The 18,971-nt window shown below is 47.0% G+C and overlaps 1 long non-coding RNA gene across 2 annotated transcripts; it reads left to right on the top strand.

The window, feature by feature from the left end:
* The first annotated feature begins 66 nt into the window (after window positions 1–66).
* Window positions 67–18,232, top strand: LOC141737952 (uncharacterized). Of its 2 annotated transcripts, XR_012585281.1 has the most exons (8): window positions 67–139; window positions 984–1,442; window positions 1,583–1,694; window positions 5,976–6,078; window positions 13,846–13,957; window positions 14,361–14,661; window positions 15,678–15,773; window positions 16,897–18,230. It is a non-coding gene; the product is annotated as an uncharacterized LOC141737952 (long non-coding RNA). The 2 variants fall into 2 exon arrangements; XR_012585282.1 differs by lacking the exons at window positions 984–1,442; window positions 1,583–1,694 and having other exon boundaries at window positions 70–139; window positions 16,897–18,232.
* Window positions 18,233–18,971: the final 739 nt, after the last annotated feature.

Raw genomic sequence — 18,971 nt, 5'->3', positions numbered from 1 at the left:
CGCCACGCCCCCCTCGGCCACGCCCCCCGCCCGCCGGCCACGCCCCCGCAGCAGACCACGCCACGCCCCCACAGCCAGATTCGCGCCCCGGCTCTGTGCGCGGGGGTGGGGGGGAAGACGACGCGCATGCGCCAACGAGGTAGTTGCGGAGCCCGAGGGGGGGGAAGGATGGGCTCGTGCTGGGGAGGGGGCGCGCGCCCTCGGCCTGCGCCTGCGCGCGCTGCGGGGCCGAGGAGGGGCAGCTCTCGGCGGGACCCGCGGTGGCGGCGGGGGGGACGCAAGGGAGGGGGAAACACGGCGGCAGCGGGGAGCCCCTGGGCCCCGGCGGTGGGGGGGTTGCGGGGTCCCGGGAGTGGGGGGATGCTGCGGGGTGTCAGCGGTGGGGGGGTGTTGGGGTGTCCCAGGAATGGGGGGGTGCTGCGGAGTCTCAGAATTATCCTGCCCCCCCCCCCGACCAGCCCGCAGAAGGCAGGTCAATGCAAGACACCGTCCCCTCCAGAGCCCTCCCGAGGGATAGTCCCCATCCGAGGATGGGTGGGTGTGGGTGCCGGTGCCGGGGTCCCACCAGGAGGTGACCGTGGCCGCACAGGCTGCCAGCCCAGGGGTGGCCGAGGGGATGCCATCGCGCTCCAGAAAACCGCGAGCGGTAAGGAGGAGGAGGCAGCACTAGTTGAGCTAAGGGATGGCGTTGGCTCGGGAACAAGGGGGTGTGAATTGCCTATAAATAAATGTCGGCTGGGGATGGGAAGAAAGCGCGCTGGTCATCGCACTGATGGTAGGAAGAGGAGGTTGTGGAGGAGCCCCGCCAGCCAGGAGCACAAGGCAGAGCTCTGGCAGTGGTTTGGCATGGCTCTCGTCTTCATACATTATTGTATACCCTCATTAAATACGGTGTGTTCAACAGCAAGGCTACTCCTGATCACCCAGGAGGTTCTTTCTAATCCTGTCTTTCTACACTTTGCGAGGGGTATTTTTATCTCCAGCCTTTCCAGCTGTCACAGGCTCTACATGCAATTTCTCCCGTGTTGATCACCAAAAAAAGCAGAAAAAGAGAGATCCTGCTATCTCATATGCATCTTCTCGAACCTGCCGCGTTTCTTCTGCCAGAAGAAGAGTTTCAACATGCCTGTGATGAACTGGATTGGGAATTGATCCAGCTTTTATAAGGTTACTTTTCATCGGGAGAACCCAGGCTGGTCCTCCTGGGTGCAGAAATGTGTGTGCTGTTTCCATGACTTGGTGGCAGCTGCTCTTGCCATGTATGACTGGAATAGCAGTAACATTATGATATTTGGTTCCGTGCTATGTGGCCACCTTGATAGATGATTTAGGCCCAGCATGTCCATGTGATAGTGCTTCAGTGATCTCTTTGTTGAGATTGATGTGGGCACCTGCCCTCTCCTTGCACCCTCATTTCTGCAAGTCAGCGGAATCATTTAAGTGTAAGTAAAGGAAAGATGAAATATTAAAGCTTGGGATGCAGTATGTGTTTCTGCCTCCTCATGCAGAAGCACTGGGGTTTCCTGGGTCCGACTGTTAACTTTTCCACTTTTCCTGCTAACTTTTCATCTATGACCGTGAGGCCCCCAGGAGATGGCTCTTGGATAACACCGTGCCTGTGTGTCCTATCTCAGAAAGCCTACCAGGCTGCCCCTGATATCCTTGAGAAAGAGAAATGAAAGGTTAGGGCAGAGGTTTGTATGCATTATGTATGTTAATGTGTCGTGAATTGCACCATTTCCTGTTCATTGAATTTGTGTGGTCTTTCAGCTGAAGTGTAGAAACCTTGAAATGAGGCATTCTTGGTATCTGCAGTAGTTTACAGACAGATGGACACACATCACTAAAGCAAACCAGCGTATAAAAAAAACCTTCCGAAATTTTAAAGCACAAGTCTTCAAAAGCCATGATGTCAGCTAATTTTTGCACCCAAGATCCTTGGTGCAGGCAACGTGTCAGGCCAGGTGGCGAGCCACCGTCCCTGCACGCCGTGTGGACCTTCCCCCTCTGCCCTCACAGGGTCTCCCATCCCTCCGCTCCCATCCCCTTGGTTGTATCCCTGTTTCCCCTCCTTCCACCATGGTGCCGATCCTGCGGCAAGTGGAGAAAAAGCAGAGTCATCGGCTTCCCCTGGCACGGCGACCACTATAAAATGGGGGTGTGAGTCTCCGGTGACTCCTGCACGGCACCCGACCCGGTGGGCTGCCATTCCCAGGCAGGTCTCTGAGCTCCTGTGAGAGGGTTTAAGAAAAGGATTTATCCAGGTAGAAAGGAAGCGGTACCAAATGTCTATTCGAAGCCTGGAATATATTTAGCAATTTGGCAAGCCTCCTCCCCAGAAACATTTGCAAGTGATGATATTCTTGGTGACATTTTGGAAATGGGGCTGTAAGTATATGTTTATTTTGCAAAGGAAACGTTACATAAACTTTCCGAAATGCTCGCACATGCTTAGAGGTGTTCTTTTATCTACTACCATGAGCACATTTCCTACACTCTTCATTGAATACTGACTCTTTCACCTACTCACTGAGATAAATAGATTTAAAGCTTGCAATTTGGTGAGCAAGATGGCAGAAGCTTTCTTCTCTGCGTGGCACAAATATGTTTGCATATGCAAAATTACAGCCGTCAAGTTTTTGTTAGTGGCAGTGCTTTCCTGGTGCTAACTTTCCCGTACCGTTCCTTAACCTGCTCCGCCAGAAAAGCGGACGGGAAGGTTAGCGCTGGAGATGCGAGCTGGCAGGAGTGACTGGGAGGCAGCAGGAGGATGGCGGCAGGGAGGGAGGAACGCGGGTGCAGCAGCAATGTACAGGCAGCCTGGAGCACCCTGCCTGTAAAAAGACCTCTGGGCTGGAGCTGGCAGCGAGCGGGTCCCACGCCTTACGGTGATTAATCTCAGAAGGGTAAAAATAAATAAGCGAACTCGCTAGGAACTGCCAAAAAACGGGAAACAGGAAAAATAGGTTTTCCCAAAGGACTGTTCGGAGCTTAACCAGCAGTTTCTTTCTGGCAGATCAGGACTTTGTTTATTGGTTTTAGTTTGGATTTTGAGAGACCCTTGAAAATGGGTGGTGTGATGGAGGCTGGGGACAGGACGAGACTGCAGCATCCCCAGTGCACCCTCTGCCCGACTGCTGCCTGCCTCTGTGCACAGATTCCCAAAGGGAAAACCACCAGCTCTCCCTTGCTGTTTGACCAGGGATGCAGAAATTCCTGCATGGGCTTTTGCAGAGCCAGCCACGGGGACGGGGCTGCTGCTGCCCAAACCACCCCATTCCCTGCCACCCCGCAGCGCAGAGCAGGGACGCTCTGTCACAACACCAACACCACCTGGGTTTTGACATCAGCCTGGGTATTTCTGACCCATGTCGGTCTGAACAATGAAAAGCCCAGGTATATAATCACACCAAACCATCCTTAAACTGCCCCAACTCTCAGCACCGCCCGCTAAAATCCTGCTTGAGCCCTGCCCTAAGAAAAGATGCACAAGGCTCAGAAAATAACATGAGCCTTCGTAGAAAGATTTTCTTGCTGTTGCCTTGACCACAGTGTTGTGTGAAGAAAAATACTGGGGAGATGGAGGGGGGATTGGGACAGAGAAATATATGGGTGTTGTAGGAAAATCACATTTGTGCACAAGACAGAGGAGAATTATTCATGGACGAGCCCATCCAGATGGAAATATGACCCCTGTAAATCTGCCACATTAGGGAAGCCCACAGTGAACTGTTAGCAAACGCTCGATGCACAGGCTGCAGCTACCTCCAGTTTTTATGAGCTTTCCAAACACGTTAGCACTAGCAGGCATTCCCTTCCAAGAAAATCATGATATCCGAGGAACTATGCGAGGCTAGAAATGAGTGAGCTGTGCTGAACTTCCACTGAATAAATGCGATTCTACCAAATCTGCCCCAAAAGGGTACATTTGCCTGAACACTAATTTTATGAACCTCGCTAGTGCCTCATGCCATTAGAGCCAAGCAGTAGATACAAACTGGAAACTCCAGAGGAAGTTGTATTTCAATGAGATCTGATGCAATGACTTTCTGGTTTAATATCCCCGTACCTAGAATCTCATGCTGCTCATGACACTGCGAGCAGCTAAGAATAGGGCCATAGCCTGGACAGATTGGAGCTACTCAGATGGAGAAAAGCTGAGTTGAAAGGGAAGGTTGGAGAAGAACAGGATGGATGGAAGGGATGCTGGAACTCAACACAGGAGCTCTAGTGGCAGGTATTTATCGTACCGTGTGAATCCTTCATTGCTTATCTTCACAGTATTTGCTGCTGCTCCTTGCCAAAAAGGTTGTAGTAAGCTGAGAGCATCCTCCACACTCCATGGCAGAAGAAAGCCCAGGTACCGACCCCTGCCCTTCTGTTTTGATAGCAGCTTGCTAATAAAATTGTTAAACGCTGTGTGAGTAGTTGCTAAGCAGAATTCAGAAATGTCCTGGGATTCAGGCCACCGCAGTTATTAATGCTTTGCGCAGATAGGTTCACATTAACAGGAAATACCCAATTCTGTCCCTTCCCGCACTCTAAAGTTTGTGGGGCCTTTTGTGCCAGATGCTCTGCCTCAGAGACTCCGTAAGCGCTGAGAAACACCTCACTTGGGTAGTTCTGCCAAAGCTTGTCAAATAAACAAAGATTGACGTGCTCTCTCTATCCCAGAAATACAGGGTGGCCCCGGGTGAATGTGGAGTCCGGGTTTACAGCATGTGGCGTGTTTCCAGCAGCAGGGACGAGTGTCCACATGGAACGGGGACCCCAGCTGACAACACTGCTGTAGAAACTGGGACAGTGCAAGTGCTGGGAGCATCTGAGCATTGGGTGCTCCACATGTATCACCGCTATGGCCAGCTCGAGCCATCTTCCCATGGCCCCACCTGCCGCCCAGATATGAGGGCAGACTTTCACGACCCAGCCTTACAGAGGAACCTACCAAGGATCCTACCAATTCTTATTATCCCTTTCAGCCTTATTACATATGCTGTGTGAAATTCAGTCCAGCGCATCAAAGGGAAGTTTTGCCTTTGAAGGGCTGCATGCTTCCTGCATGCAAACATTGCTCTGATTTAATTAAGCTTGATTTTATAATCAGTGTAGTTAAGCCAGTATGATGCTTGTGAGCAAATACGGCTGGTGTAAGCACCTCAACGTGCATATGGCCTGATATCAACACCGACCATAAGCAAGCGACATTCATGTTTTCCTACCATTCACATTTTCCCTGTTTTTCCTATAGCTTACTTCTGATTTTTATGCATTATTTCTTTTGTTCACATTAATGCGCTCAGAAGATTGTTTATTTTTGGTTTCTCTTCGCTGAAGATTTTCTTACGGTCATTGTCCAGAGTTCAACCTTTCAATTGCAAATTGCAAGGCAAAGTTTAAAGTCAGTAACTGGATATTCATCCACAAGGGACCTCAAATAGGAGCTAAGTATTAGACATGAAAGGATAGCATTTAATTTAAGATAAGGCCTAATCTCTTCCCTTTGTGAGCAAGATTTCTGAACTAAATCTGAGCACTTGCGCCTGGAGCTGTTTAACTTTGCTCTCAAGTAGGTGGGTAGTGATGGAAATGCACAGAACTGAATCTGCAGCATAATCCTGAGTATAAGGTGGAGGTGCCATTAAGAGAAGAGAGGTAGACTTTAGGAATCATCTACTAAGTGTTCAGGAATGTGCAGGACACACATCTCTTCTGTGCAAGCTTGAGCTTCCTTGGATCTCACTGTACCCATCACACTACTTGACTCCTGGAAAACCCACAGTCCACAGCACTCACAGTGATGCTCCACACCGGAGTTGGTTTCTATTCATCAACATATTCTTCAGAAAAGTCACCCACCCTATCACCTAAAATTTGATGAGAGGGTGTTTTCAGATGCTTGTCCCAAAATTGCGGTTGAGAAGCATGGTTATCAGCATACAGATCATAAATAACCTGTAATGTTTTTTGTGTTACAGCCAGGTGTTGCGCTGACAGACTCCCTGGAGCTCCACAAAGCGTTGGCCACGTAGACAGCCGAATTCCCGTTTCAGTGGGTTGAGGCACAGAGTGATAAATGAGGTACCGTGAGTCAGGTTGGCATATATGTGCCCAGTGAGAATTGTACATTCATAGCAGGAACGTTTATAGTAACTAGAATGGGAAGTTATTGGGGCTGTGTTAAGAATAGAGCATCTTTGTTTTGTGGCTGATGGGACTTAAATTTATTGCAAGCAGAAAGTGGACTGTTGACATTGGCTCTTTAGGAAACATGAAGGAAGCTCCCATGAACAGGGAACCCTTTCGAGTGTAACATGCGCTCATCCATAAAAGTTATCACATTATCATCCTCGCTCTGGATTCATTTCAGGCATCGCTTTCGCTGTCTCTAATTCACAACCTAGACAGTTTTTACTACGAGTGTGTTTAAGAACCCAGAGGGCCATATTTTTTGTCAGTTTGTGTTTTTAACACACTGATGGATTGTATTGCACTTCTGATCCCTCCCTGGATTTACTATTTTCCATTTGCCATAGAGAGCTCTCTTTTCCTAACAACTTGTGGGACTGTCAAGCTGTGAATGACAGACATTAAAAAAATCATGGCCAAGATTTTTCGTTGTCCTTTCATAACACACTGCAAAATTTTTCACTGCAAGAGTGGGAGGCTTTCAAAACTGACTCAGATGAATAAAAAGTGAGCTCGACATCCTCCCGCTGACTGGGTCTCCAAGAGAAAACAGCTCTATTTTTCTTGTACACAGTGTTGAGTTACTCAGTATAACCTGGTGCACTTATCTTCAGCTTCTGTAAGCCAAGGTGGGAGCCCAGACTTCACTGCACTCCATCGAGCAAGGACTTGGCTCTCCTGCCTGTCCCAGCCTCTAACCACACAGCTAGCGGTTTACAGGTTAAATGGTCTGTTATACGAGGGCTGAAATTCCTGAATCTTCTGGCTGATGTGGACAATGAGGACTGTCGACCTCCAAATGGAGTTTGGCTTTTTGCAAGACGGTTTAATTGCTGGGAAGCGGCGGCCACTGAGAGCTGGGTCAAGGAGCGCCCACGGTCCCTGCCAGGCTCCACCACCACCACTCCACCTCTCAAGCGCTACTTCCAGCATCCTAATGTTTTAAGAGAAAAAGTGATGGTTTTGCGGTGTATCCAAGCTGTTACTGACTCCAGCACGGTAATTGTAAGAAACAGATCTAGGAAGTACCTTGGAAGATCACCTCACCTCGTCATCAAGCAGTGTTACCTATGTCTTTCTTAAAGGCCTCCTGGATTACCTGTTCTTAGAAATGAGCAGTGATGGGGATGCATGACCTCCCTTGTGATCCTGTCTCTGCATCGTCCCCACACTCGGGAACTATTTTCCCTGACGCCTGACTGAAACCACCTCCTCCACAGTTAAGCCTGTGACAACTTGTCCTAAGCCCAGGGGATATGAAAAGAGTTTATTCTTTCCTCCTTAAAGCTACCTTCTACATATTTGGACACTATGTCCCCACAATTCTCTTTTCTAGACTAAACAATACCAAATCCTTCAGCTTCCCCTTGCAGTTGATGATTCCTGGTCCTCCAATCAGTCTTGTTCTCTGAATTCTTTCCATTTGGTACATTTCCTTTCTAAATCATAATTTCCAAAGGGGGATATGTTTTGTTTGTAAGGATGATGTGCACATGTTTCTCTTCCTTTCACACCCCACCTTCAAAACAAACATTTCTCTGCTTTTTTATTAACTGAAGAAAGGTGTAGCTGTGGGGAGAGGGTATGGAGAGGTTGGCCGTCCATCCTTAATATTTTACAAAAACATTTGTTATTCCCCATGACGCAGAAAGCGATTTAGCAAGGAAAAATGTATTAGTCTCACATTTCCTAAATGACATTCTAACTGCTGTAAGCCAGAAAATATACGTAGAGCTATTAAAATATTTGGATAGTGTAAGTTTAGATAAGATTCCAGCAGATATTCCTATCACACTTATTTCTCAATATGAAAGCTGTGACCCAGCATTTCTCCTGAATCAGCACGATGCGGGCCCTGCTTATCAAGCAAAGCTAAATGGTTATTGCTTTTAAATTAACAGAAAGGTGATTGCTACTGAAGTGCATACATTTGGATGGAAACCTAAGCCATAGGATAATTTTGGGCTTGAATTATTTTAGGATTAAAGCTTGAGAAGAAAAAAAAAAAAAGGTTACTGTAATAACTCCTAGACCCTTAAAAACAAAAATTGTTTTTTGTAAACTTTGTTAAAATTTAAACTTTTTCAGTCGCAAAGTAGGGAAAAAATAATCTGGAAAAAAATAGTTAACCTATTTCAGACAAAAAATTTCTTTGGGATGCTGGAAAAAGTTCATTGCCATGAGTGCTGAGGAATTTGGGCAGAAGAGCAGCACGGAGAGGACCTGAAGGGGTGGTAAGGAGATGCAAGGGCGGAGGGGACACAGAGCTGGCAGCCGCAGTGCTGATGGGTCAAGAAACTCCATGTGCAGCAAGAGCGGAGAAGGGGGCGGCAGGGACATCGCGGGCACAGCCCTGCGTGTCTGCCCAGCAGCCGCGTGGCCTTGGCTGGGTTGCTGTCACGGAGATCGTTGCGGGCACATGGAGGGTTGGTGACCTGGATGGAGAGGATGGGATGGCTGCTGACCACTTTGCCTGGCCCCCCCGGCGAGCAGGGAGCAGCATCAGCTTGGCAAAGGAACAACTGGATCTTCCCGCAATCTAAAAATAGCAACATAAATATTGTGTACGCATTAATTATAACTGTTACGAGGGTACAGTGTGGAAAAAAACTAATTAATGTGAGGCATGTTCAAATGACTTCAGTGAAAGCTATGCTTTTTTCTTAAAGGAACATGATTTATTTTTTTTACCAGATGCCTTTAAATATTGCACTGAGACGATCTCGTTCTCAGGGGGGCTTTCCTTCTGGAAGACCCCCAGGCGTGGGGTTGGATAGCTGGTCACCATAAAGTATAGCATCAGCAATATAGCTACAAGAATACCTTACAATTATTTTAAAATAATTGCGATATAGGCCACTGGGAGAGAAAATAAAACACATAGCATAGATAATTAGAATTAGATGCCTGGGGACCACCTTCTCAGTCCGACATGCAAGCCTACCAGCTTCACATCTTATGTATTTGCAGTTATCAAAACATAGTTGGCTGTGAGGATGTGTACTTGGCCACAAAAATAAAAAAAACAGGCTAAAATTAGTGTCAGGAAGAGCACTGCGCATTTATTAAAAAGAAACCTGAAATAGTAATCACAGGACTATCATGCTGCCGTTCAAGGTTCACGGCTTAATTCTGCACTAAAGAGGTTTGCTGTTGGCTTGAAGACTTTCAGGTCAGTGGAAACTGTTGATCCTGAGAGGCCTGTCAAGAAAAATGAGTGAATTATGGGGTTTGGCCGAGTCATGTGCTTACCAGGCCAATTTTGGTAACCAAGGCAGCAAAAAACCCATTTCAATGAACTGAAATTAAAATGCGTATAAATGTACAGTTTAGGTTTTGCAGGATTTTTAATGCTTTGCAGTATGACATAATGGCACGTATTTTTATGTCCTCAGAACTTTTCTGCTAGTTTCAAAAGGTTGAACTGACACTGATGTCACATTATCCACTTATTCTACAATATATTCTGGCCTTATGCTTTATTTAATGCTTTGCAATGTTATTTGGATGCCATAATTTTACAATTACCTCACTGGATCGATGAGGAAAAGTAAAAAGCTGCCAGATGAAGGTTATTTCACACAGGACATCGTCAGCAGCCCAGGCCTTTCCTCGTTTACCATTCCTTCTCCTCCACCTGAACGCAAACCCATTAAAACTGGGCCAGGAAACGTCCACCTCTGCCTTCACACGCAAGATGTTCGTAAATCGCATTTCTGTAACAGGGGTTTATAATCTGACGTTAATGAAGACTCGAGCGTAGCACCGTGTTTGAGAAGGAGCCGGGGCCAGGACTGCGCCTGATGGACGTTCCCATACCTCCAGTGTTATCAGTGGAAACCCTCGGAATTACATCAGTGCAAGCGCTTTCCCGTTCTCTTCAGTTCAAAAGTTTCTATTGGCAGGATAATAAAATATCCCCCATCACATCTTGTGAAGAGTTTACGCTGCAAATTCCAGCGCCCTGGCTGCTCTACCGCCCTGGTCCCAAAACACAGGAGCCGTGCTGCTTCCCATCTGCTGCCAGCCCCTTTCCACCACTCCAGCGGTGTGAAAGACTCCTCACATCACATGAAAGATGCCTTTCATTGAAGACCCCTTTTCCAGCTCTGGGTGAGCAGGAGGAGGCCGGAGCGCGGATGCAAAGCTGTGCTGCAGCCTTGCAGCTCTCTGCGGGGAAATTTGGTGGGTGTTTCACTAGGTGATGTGGTGGTTTGCAGGGCGCAGGAGCCGCTCCTGTGCCTCCTCAGTCTTGACCTCTTAATGTCCACTCTGTAAATTGTAACATAAAAGCCCACCACTTAAACCCCATCTCCTCACACCATGCAGCAGATCAAGGTCACCTGCAGACTCATTAACCTGCTGAAGAACCAAGATATGCCAGACTATTGCAGACCCTGCCTGCCTCTCCACCCTTTCAAACCCTCTGAAAACAGAGCTGATGGTGGTGTCTCACCCCACAGCCCGCCATAGCCACCCCACGGTACCAGAAGACCACATCCCCACCTCCCCTTGCCTCCATCCCCTAAAATTTGGGGTGTCCCAGCCTGGGTTTCGGAGCAGTCGCTGCTCACTATAGACCAAACCGCACTTGGTGAGGGGAGTAAGAGGGACCTGGACAAGATAGAGAGGTGGGCCCAAGCAAAACTTATGAAGTTCAACAAGGCCAAGTGCAAGGTCCTACGCTTGGGTTGGGACAATCCTCGTTATCAATACAGACTGGGGGATGATGTGATAGAGAGCAGCCCTGCGGAGCAGGACTTGAGGGTACTGGTGGATGAAAAGCTGGACATGAGCCAACAATGTGTGCTTGCAGCCCAGAAGGCCAATCGCATCCTGGGCTGCATCAAAAGGACCGTGGCCAGCAGATCCAGAGAGGTGATTCTCCCCCTCTACTCTGCTCTCATGAGACCCCACAGGGAGGACTGCGTCCAGCTCCGGAGCCCTCAGCACAAGAAGGACATGGACCTGTTGGAGTGGGTCCAGAGGAGGGCCACAAAGATGATCAGAGGGCTGGAGCACCTCTCCTATGAAGACAGGCTGAGAGAGTTGGGGTTGTTCAGCCTGGAGAAGAGCAGGATCCGGGGAGACCTTATAGCAGCCTTCCAGTACCCGAAGGGGGCCTACAAGAAAGCTGGGGAGGGGCTGTTGCAAGGGCATGTAGCGATAGGACGAGGGGCAGTGGTTTTAAACTAGAGCAGGGTAGGTTTAGATTAGACATTAGGAAGAAGTTCTTTACAATGAGGTGGTGAGACACTGGAACAGGTTGCCCAGAGAGGTGGTGGAGGCCCCATCCCTGGAGACCTTCAAGGCCAGGCTTGATGAGGCTCTGAGCAACCTGATCTAGTTGAAGATGTCCCTGCTTACTGCAGGGGGGTTGGACTAGATGACCTTTAAAGGTTTCTTCCAACCCAACACATTCTATGATTCTATGACAACTGCTTCAGCTATGCCTCCATCTGCTGCCTAACCCAACCCAAAAAGGTTTTTATTTGAGCTCCCTGTCAGAGACTACAGGAACAGAGGTGAGCTTGTCTTGCCGGCCCGCTCCTTTGGTTGCGTTATTGCTTAATTGGCATATATGAATTGATGTGTAATTGGCATATGAGCATTAGCTAATGAATAATGTGCATAACAATGGGAATAACAATGATTTACCCTTCCAGAGAGTTGCACTGAAAGGCTAGCAATGAGAGCAGGCTGATAACTGAAAGCTCTTTCTTTTACTCAGGGCTTTGAATACTATAAACTATGGTGGTAAAATAAATGCCATGTTAGGGAATAATAGTATCCTGCTGCTAAACTAATACCTAAATGACATCGTGGAAGGATTTCCATTTTAAAACTGATTTTCTTTCTGGCCTATATGTTGATCGATGTGGAGTGGGTATCATTTTGTCTACTAGTTGTTACTGATGTCAAGTGGACATCATCCCAACCAGGAGCTTTCTTGGCTCAAATGCCACTCAGCTCCCTGCAGAAAGCATTGCAAAGTTACAGGTCCCAGACTGTAGCATTATATCAGCTGCAGTGCCCATCTTCATATTGACCAGTAAAGTTGCAATGTTCATTTCTGATACTCTACAAAACCTCACAGGATGGTGATAATTATAAAACAAAAAATGAAGTGCAACTCAGTAGAATAATCGTGGCTCGTATAAAGTCACTGGTGTCTTAGCTGCGCCATGTGAGGGATGACACGGATGGTGGTATCCAAAAACCTCTGACAACTTTGGTTTCACTTGATTTCAAAGCTAAATTTTTCTTTCGGCATAATCACCTCTTCCTCTTTGTTTTCTGCGGTTACCTACAGCAAGGAATATTTTCCCAGGCGTAAAAAGAAAATATATTTTCCCTTGTTTCATCCCAATTTATTGTTTGTTCATCTTTCTGAGTAGCTGCTAGCATTAGTCATTTGTTCTCAGAGGTGCTCACATCCTGCCTGTGCCTGGAGGACTTTGAGGACAGCTGGCAGCAGAAAGCAGGCTGTAGGCCAGATAATTTGTCCTGGGCAGGATATCGCCCCAGTCTGCAGGTTGGCAACCCCCGGTCTTAGCTGTTGGACCCAGTTTTCCTGTAAGAATGAATCAAAGGCCGGCCTCGCTGGTCCCTCGTGAGGCTTCTCTACTAGATGTTTTGTTATCCTTCATAGCACTTCGTTTGTAGCTCTCCAGCCAGCTTTCAATCCATGTGACAATGTTCATTTCCAGGCCAGTTTTGATTATTATTCTTTGGTGTGAGATACCCTATCATTTGCTTTACTAAAATCCCAGAATATTTCCTTTACGTCATTGCCTTTGTCCAGCAATGGTAAAACTCCATCATAAAATGTAATCAAGACTGTCTGGCAAGATCTTTTATTTAGAAACGCGTGGCTTATTGCACACAATTCCGCTGCCCTCTTGATTTTTCATGACTATATTTTCAATCTTAATATTACATTAACATGGAGGGGAGGGGGAGAGACACATTTGTTTCATACCTGACCAACCATTTTTTATGCATATACACATTTCCTATAACGCAGAGCACATTTTCAAGGGAGCTATGCTATTTTCCATGTGGTTTAGGCTGTTTGTTTATTTTATCATTAATTCTCAGTGAGAAGGTCATCCTTTCCCCCAGATGTTTATTACTTTTCGCAAACCAAAGAAGATTGCTCTCATAACTTGCGTCGCAGATCTAATACTTGTAAAATGCACAAGCGATGCCAACGCAGTAATGGTTTCAAGAGCTTTCTATACGCAGAGCTGTGGTTTACCACCACACCACAGTTTACCACAATTTAGCAGAGAGCTAAATTGGTTTAATCAGTAAACCAAATCTTGGCCAATTTGAAAACACCGTGCTTAGGGCGGGGAGGGGGAGATGTGGGAGAGATTTGCTGCCCCGGTTTCTTTCACCTTTTCTATTTATTTCCATTTTTTTTAAATTATTCTCCAAGATTCCCAGCAAGTAGAAAAAAGGTAACAATTGGGAAATATTTGGATGTTGACAAAGACTAGTCCAAGTTTGTCAAATATATTTTCAATGTTAACCTTTATAGACCTCTGATCCTCTTTTAGGTATATGTACATTTCTGAAAATGCAAAGTACATACGCATGGAAGTTTCTGAGGTTTAAATATGTTATCTCAACCCCAAAATTTTCCCTCTGCAGAGTTTTTGATCACTTTGGGTATACTCGGCTACTTCTGCATAATTTACTACTGACTGCAAGGAGAGCAGGCTTGGAAATAAACTCATATATACATAATAGAGAACTGACAGGGGTAAGTAAATGAATTATATTTTCATATATCTATGAAAGTTGGGGGGGTTAATGTATATATACACGTTTTGTCTTTGGAAATCTTACAAACGTGTTTGAGGAGATGAAAGATGTGTGTTCAGTATGTAACATAAAAATGAACTGGTTGTTTGGAAGGGGGTGGCTCGTATTTCTGATATGTCTGAAGTTGAATTTCTTCAAATAGAGTCTCTATTTTTGCCTTGATAACATGAAAACACTGGTGGGACTTGCTAGAGAGATTTATTTCGCTAGCTGAAAGCTGAGTAGGCATCTCTGAGCAGCTGGTGGTAAGGACAGGAGATAGGTTGAATTAAATCACCATAATAAACAGGGTTTGAATTTTTTTTAATGACGTCAAATTCCGTTTGTGACTTTTTCCTCAGCGGAGACAAGCTGTAACAACTTTACGTTGAGCAAGATATAAATCTTTTGATCTGGTACTATAACAGCCAAGATGTCAGAGATAATGTTACTTGATTTAGAGTTTGTGGCATCCACTTGACAAGGCGAGGTGAGAGCCGCGCTGTACAGCACCGCAGCAATAATCACACCAAACATCGGGACAGAAACTGTTTCTTTTCAGCATTGTGGGATTTTCACTAGAGACAAGCCTGTGCTAAACCAATATTTTACGTCAGTCATCCTGTGGGCAAGGACAGCAGCTGTCTGCAATTCAGCACTTTTGTAAGTTTACCCAGAAATATTTTCAACTGAGTTCGTTGCACTTGCAGAGAGACCGAATTTCACACTGATCACCATCCCACGTGCCTGGATAGGCAGGCTTTGGGCTTCACTGGGACGTGGAGTGAGTCACCTGTGAGAGACTTTTCAGAACCTTGGGGATGGGTAATTCGAATCCCACCTCTAAATAAAGTTATCCTGTGGAAAACTGCTGAGTCAGCCTCTAAATTATCTCAAAACTGTTTTCTGTTCTGAAACGGTAACACTCCGATAAGTGAGTTCAGCTCACAGGGCTGCAGTCAGAAGCAGCAGAATGGGAAACCAGTGGTACCAAGCCGGGGCTTACAGGGAGGCTTACAGGAAGGATGGGGAGGGACTCTTTATCAGGGATTGGGGCGATAGGACAAGGGGTAACGTCTTCAAACTGAAAGAGGGGAGATTTAGATTGGATATTAGAAAGAAATTCTTTACTGTGAGGGTGGTGAGGCACTGGAACAGGTTGCCCAGGGAAGCTGTGGATGCCCCATCCCTGGAAGTGTTCAAGGCCAGGCTGGATGGGGCTTTGAGCAGCCTGGTCTGGTGGGAGGTGTCCCTGCCCATGGCAGGGGGTTGGAACTAGATGATCTTTAATGTCCCTTCCAACCCAAACCATTCTGTGATTCTATGAAATGAAGGGGTGATGTCAAGGGAGGGGAAGTAACTGAGGAGAATCAGGCTCAAGTCTGAAGGAAATCTAACTCACTAAACACATTACTTAAAACAAAAAAACCCAGCCCAAGCAGGTCAAGGTTTAAAATGTTTTGGATTCTGAAGATCACTTTAGTTAAGAAACTTAATAAAATACAGTTTAATTCATAAAATTCAGCTACATAGGTAGAAGTTGCAAAAATGCATGGACCTTCTGATGGCTTGTCTTGGCTAATCTTCAGAAAGAACCAAAATATCAAGTATTCTGCTAAGGTATCGCACAAGCATTTCAGTAGTCATGACTCCCAGTTGTCATTTTGCACCATTCCCAGCGACGCTGCAGTCCCTGTCCCTGGAGACCTGCAGGAACAGCCCGGACAAGGGATGCTGTGAGTCAGCCCCGTCTCATCTCAGTGATGGCTGTTGAGGTAAATAATCTCACAAGATAACAAACGAAAACCTATTTCTGTAAAAACAGTACTCTAGAAACTTGCTTTTATTATCCGAGATTGTGTCTCAAACAAAAAAGTAAATTCAAACCCCTTCCACAAGCTTTCTGCTGCTTAAATTTGCTTTGCAGAAGGTGATTATTATTGACTATCTAGCTTCTTACGTAAAACCCAAGAATTTTGGCAGTGGGGTCTAATACTTGGTGGTGGTGGTGATGTCTTTCCTATGTATTGAAATGGTGAGTGAAAGAACATGAGATGAATATGCAAATGCAGAAAAGAAAATAGGTGATATTTGTGTGGAAGACTAAAGAAACACATATTTTCCAGGTTTTTGTGGTTGTTGTCATCCACAGGCAAGCTGTTCACAAATAACTTCTCTGCGTGTGCTTGTCCATAGTGAGCTTCCCACTTTCCACCACGAGAAAAGACAGGACCACTTCCCTTGTCCTTTCTAGGTGTGATTGCTCCTCAGCATGGTGTGTTCAGGCATTTCTCATCTCGCTTCTCTTCATCTGTCAGAACACAGATCAGCTCAAGCTTTCTGGATCATTACAGTGGCAGATGGACAAATTTTTACCTCAATCGCCATAAGACAGTTACAACATGTTTCTTTTCTCCATGACACAACAGGAGGATCTCCTTTTGGGCAAATCAAAGGCACTGTAATCCTTTCTGCATGTGCTGGGGGGTTTGCTTGCATACTTTTCTGGCTCTGCACCTTCCTCAGCCCCTCGCACATTCATGTGCACAGACACCTGCCTACATGGTCTCATTACTTTCCTGCCCTCCGCCTGCTCTGGTTTCATCCTGCAGTTTTCAGCTGAGGGCTCTGGCTGCCCACGAGGCAGCATGGCCCCAGTGTGCAAGCTCCCAACCCACTCTCCCAGCAAGCCCTCTCATGTTCCTCCTGCTCAACTGCACCATGGGCAGCTGCAACAGGAGCCAAACGGGTGGTCTCAGCTTCCAGCCATGAAGAGAGCATGCACTGAGCCCTCCGGCAGCCTGCAGAGACAGGAGATGTCCATCAAAACTATCCACCAGCCATCACACCATCCAAACAATGTGATCTTCATAAACCCACACAACTTTCTCTCCACAGGTTTGAGATGAGTCCAGCACACCAGTCAGCATGAGCAGGAGAGCAGCCCCACCAGGAAATGGCTACTGCAGTCCCTGGGTAAAGGCAAGCATCTTAAAAATCAAACCTCAGAAGCTGTGCTTTGCACGCTGGACTCGCAGGATGGATGGATGTTATTATTTACTGCATGACTCATGGCCAGGGAGGATCCCTGGCAGTAAAGACAGTGACCTCTGCTTTGAATCCAGGTAACTGCCGCTTGCTTGCAGCACACGTGGCATTGTAGTGCAGTCGCAGCAACTTCAGCGAAGTGGCAAGTCCGCATCGCTTTCCAAGAAACCATTTCAGCCTGGCTGCCCAGAGCTCGGCTTTGCGCAGCCTGGCCAGGCAGCTGGTTTGCGTGAGACCCCGTGAGCTGGGAGTGTGCCGAAATCCCTCAAACGCCTGTCCCTGAGCTCAGAGGAGGTCGGGTAGGAGACCTGCACCTCTTGCTGTGCCTTTGCTGGCCATGGCAGCAGCAGAGGACCAGCCACCGACCGGTTCCCGAGTCTGCTGCGTGCTGGGTCACTGCTGGCACAGGATTTCATGGCTTGGCCTCTGAATTTGGGGCTTATCTGGAGATATTTCTGAATTACACAGAGGAGACGGAAGCTATAAACTACTGAGAGTGAAGACATTTGGAAAAGGAGGCCAGATGTGGCAAACTGGTCCTTTTTCTTGTCTCGGCTAACATCCATCCTCACACTGGCATGTCGAGCAGAGATGAACATTTCCTCTCCAGGTAAGAAATCATATGTTGATCTGGCTAACAAATTGCCAGAGTCATTCTGCGAAATGCCTCAGACACTAAATCTGATATCAATTCCCTTTCGTCACCCTAAATCCTGCTTTTTTGACAACCAAGGTTAATCGTTCCTACCTTTCACACGGTGTGCCGTGACACAAGCCGCACCTGGGGAGCATAACAAGGTTGCTCCTCACCACTTCCATTCCCTTGGGCTGCTCTTATTAACTGCCTCTGGTAAGAGGCTAGCCAAGCGCTGGCACTTGTACGTCCCTGAAAATGTTCCCCATACTTCTTGACAAAGACGTCTGCTGACTCAAAAGGCCGTCACTTACTGCACGCAGCTACTTCTCCATGCAAAGGGCCCAGTTCCTCTGTTGTGCAATTTGTCCATCTGATCTTCTAACAGCAAAAAAGGAGACATTTGCTATTTCCTCAGCACACAGGAGGCAATCAGGCCTTTTCTGGGGTAATGACTTTACAGCAATAAGGTACAGTCCTCTCCTATTCTTAGAATGAAACAGCAACATGTAACTCCACTCTGAAAACATTAAAAGTTGTCGCCACACTGTCTGCGCGTGTACTCCCAGCAGCCTTTACAGAGAGGTCTACAGTTGTAAAGAAGGTGGAAATTATGGCTTCGCTCTGGCATTGTGCTGCTGAACGTCAGTTAATGACAATAAATCAGAGCAGCTACCTGCATGCCGGATTACACGTGACTGTAAGTTAGGCACCTGGTTTGAAACTGTTTGTCCCAGTTACTTCTAGCTAGGGTCATCTACTCTCTTGTTTTCTTACAGCTCAAGTTATAGATACTCTGCCCCTTAAAGTGGTTTCCAGTGCTGCCTTTCCAGTTTGTCCTGCCAGGCTGGGCTGGCTCCTGGCAGTGGAGGGCCTGGGGGCGGATGGCCACCGACACAACGTCACCGGGGCTCACACGCACCGTCCTGTGGGGTTCGTGTCCCCGTCTGGATCCAGCGCTGTGGGGCATGAGCTTCAGTGCCCGCGCTCTGCAGTCCAGCCTGCCCACGTGGCGTCTCGCAGACAGCCCTCGCGTGCTTTCTCCCCGGTACTTTTCCACTTGCTTGATGATGTATCTAACCGTATTTTTGAGGTCTGCTAAATATACAGCCAGCCATAGGCTTCAGCAAGCAAACCGCAGAACCCAAACAAAAGAAAACTCATTCCTCATTTCCCTGACCAGACCCAAACAACATCTACAACACTTCCCCAATTTAAACATGTGAGATTTTCCTGCCAGACCCTGCAAAAAAACCCCAAACCATCCTCTCTGGCAAACGCTGGTCTCTGG

This window comes from Larus michahellis, chromosome 1 (genome assembly GCF_964199755.1).
Source record: "Larus michahellis chromosome 1, bLarMic1.1, whole genome shotgun sequence".
NCBI classification, from domain to species: Eukaryota; Metazoa; Chordata; class Aves; order Charadriiformes; family Laridae; genus Larus; species Larus michahellis.
The sequence above is the reverse complement of the archived record's forward strand: the minus strand, read 5'-3'. Positions and strand labels throughout refer to the sequence as shown.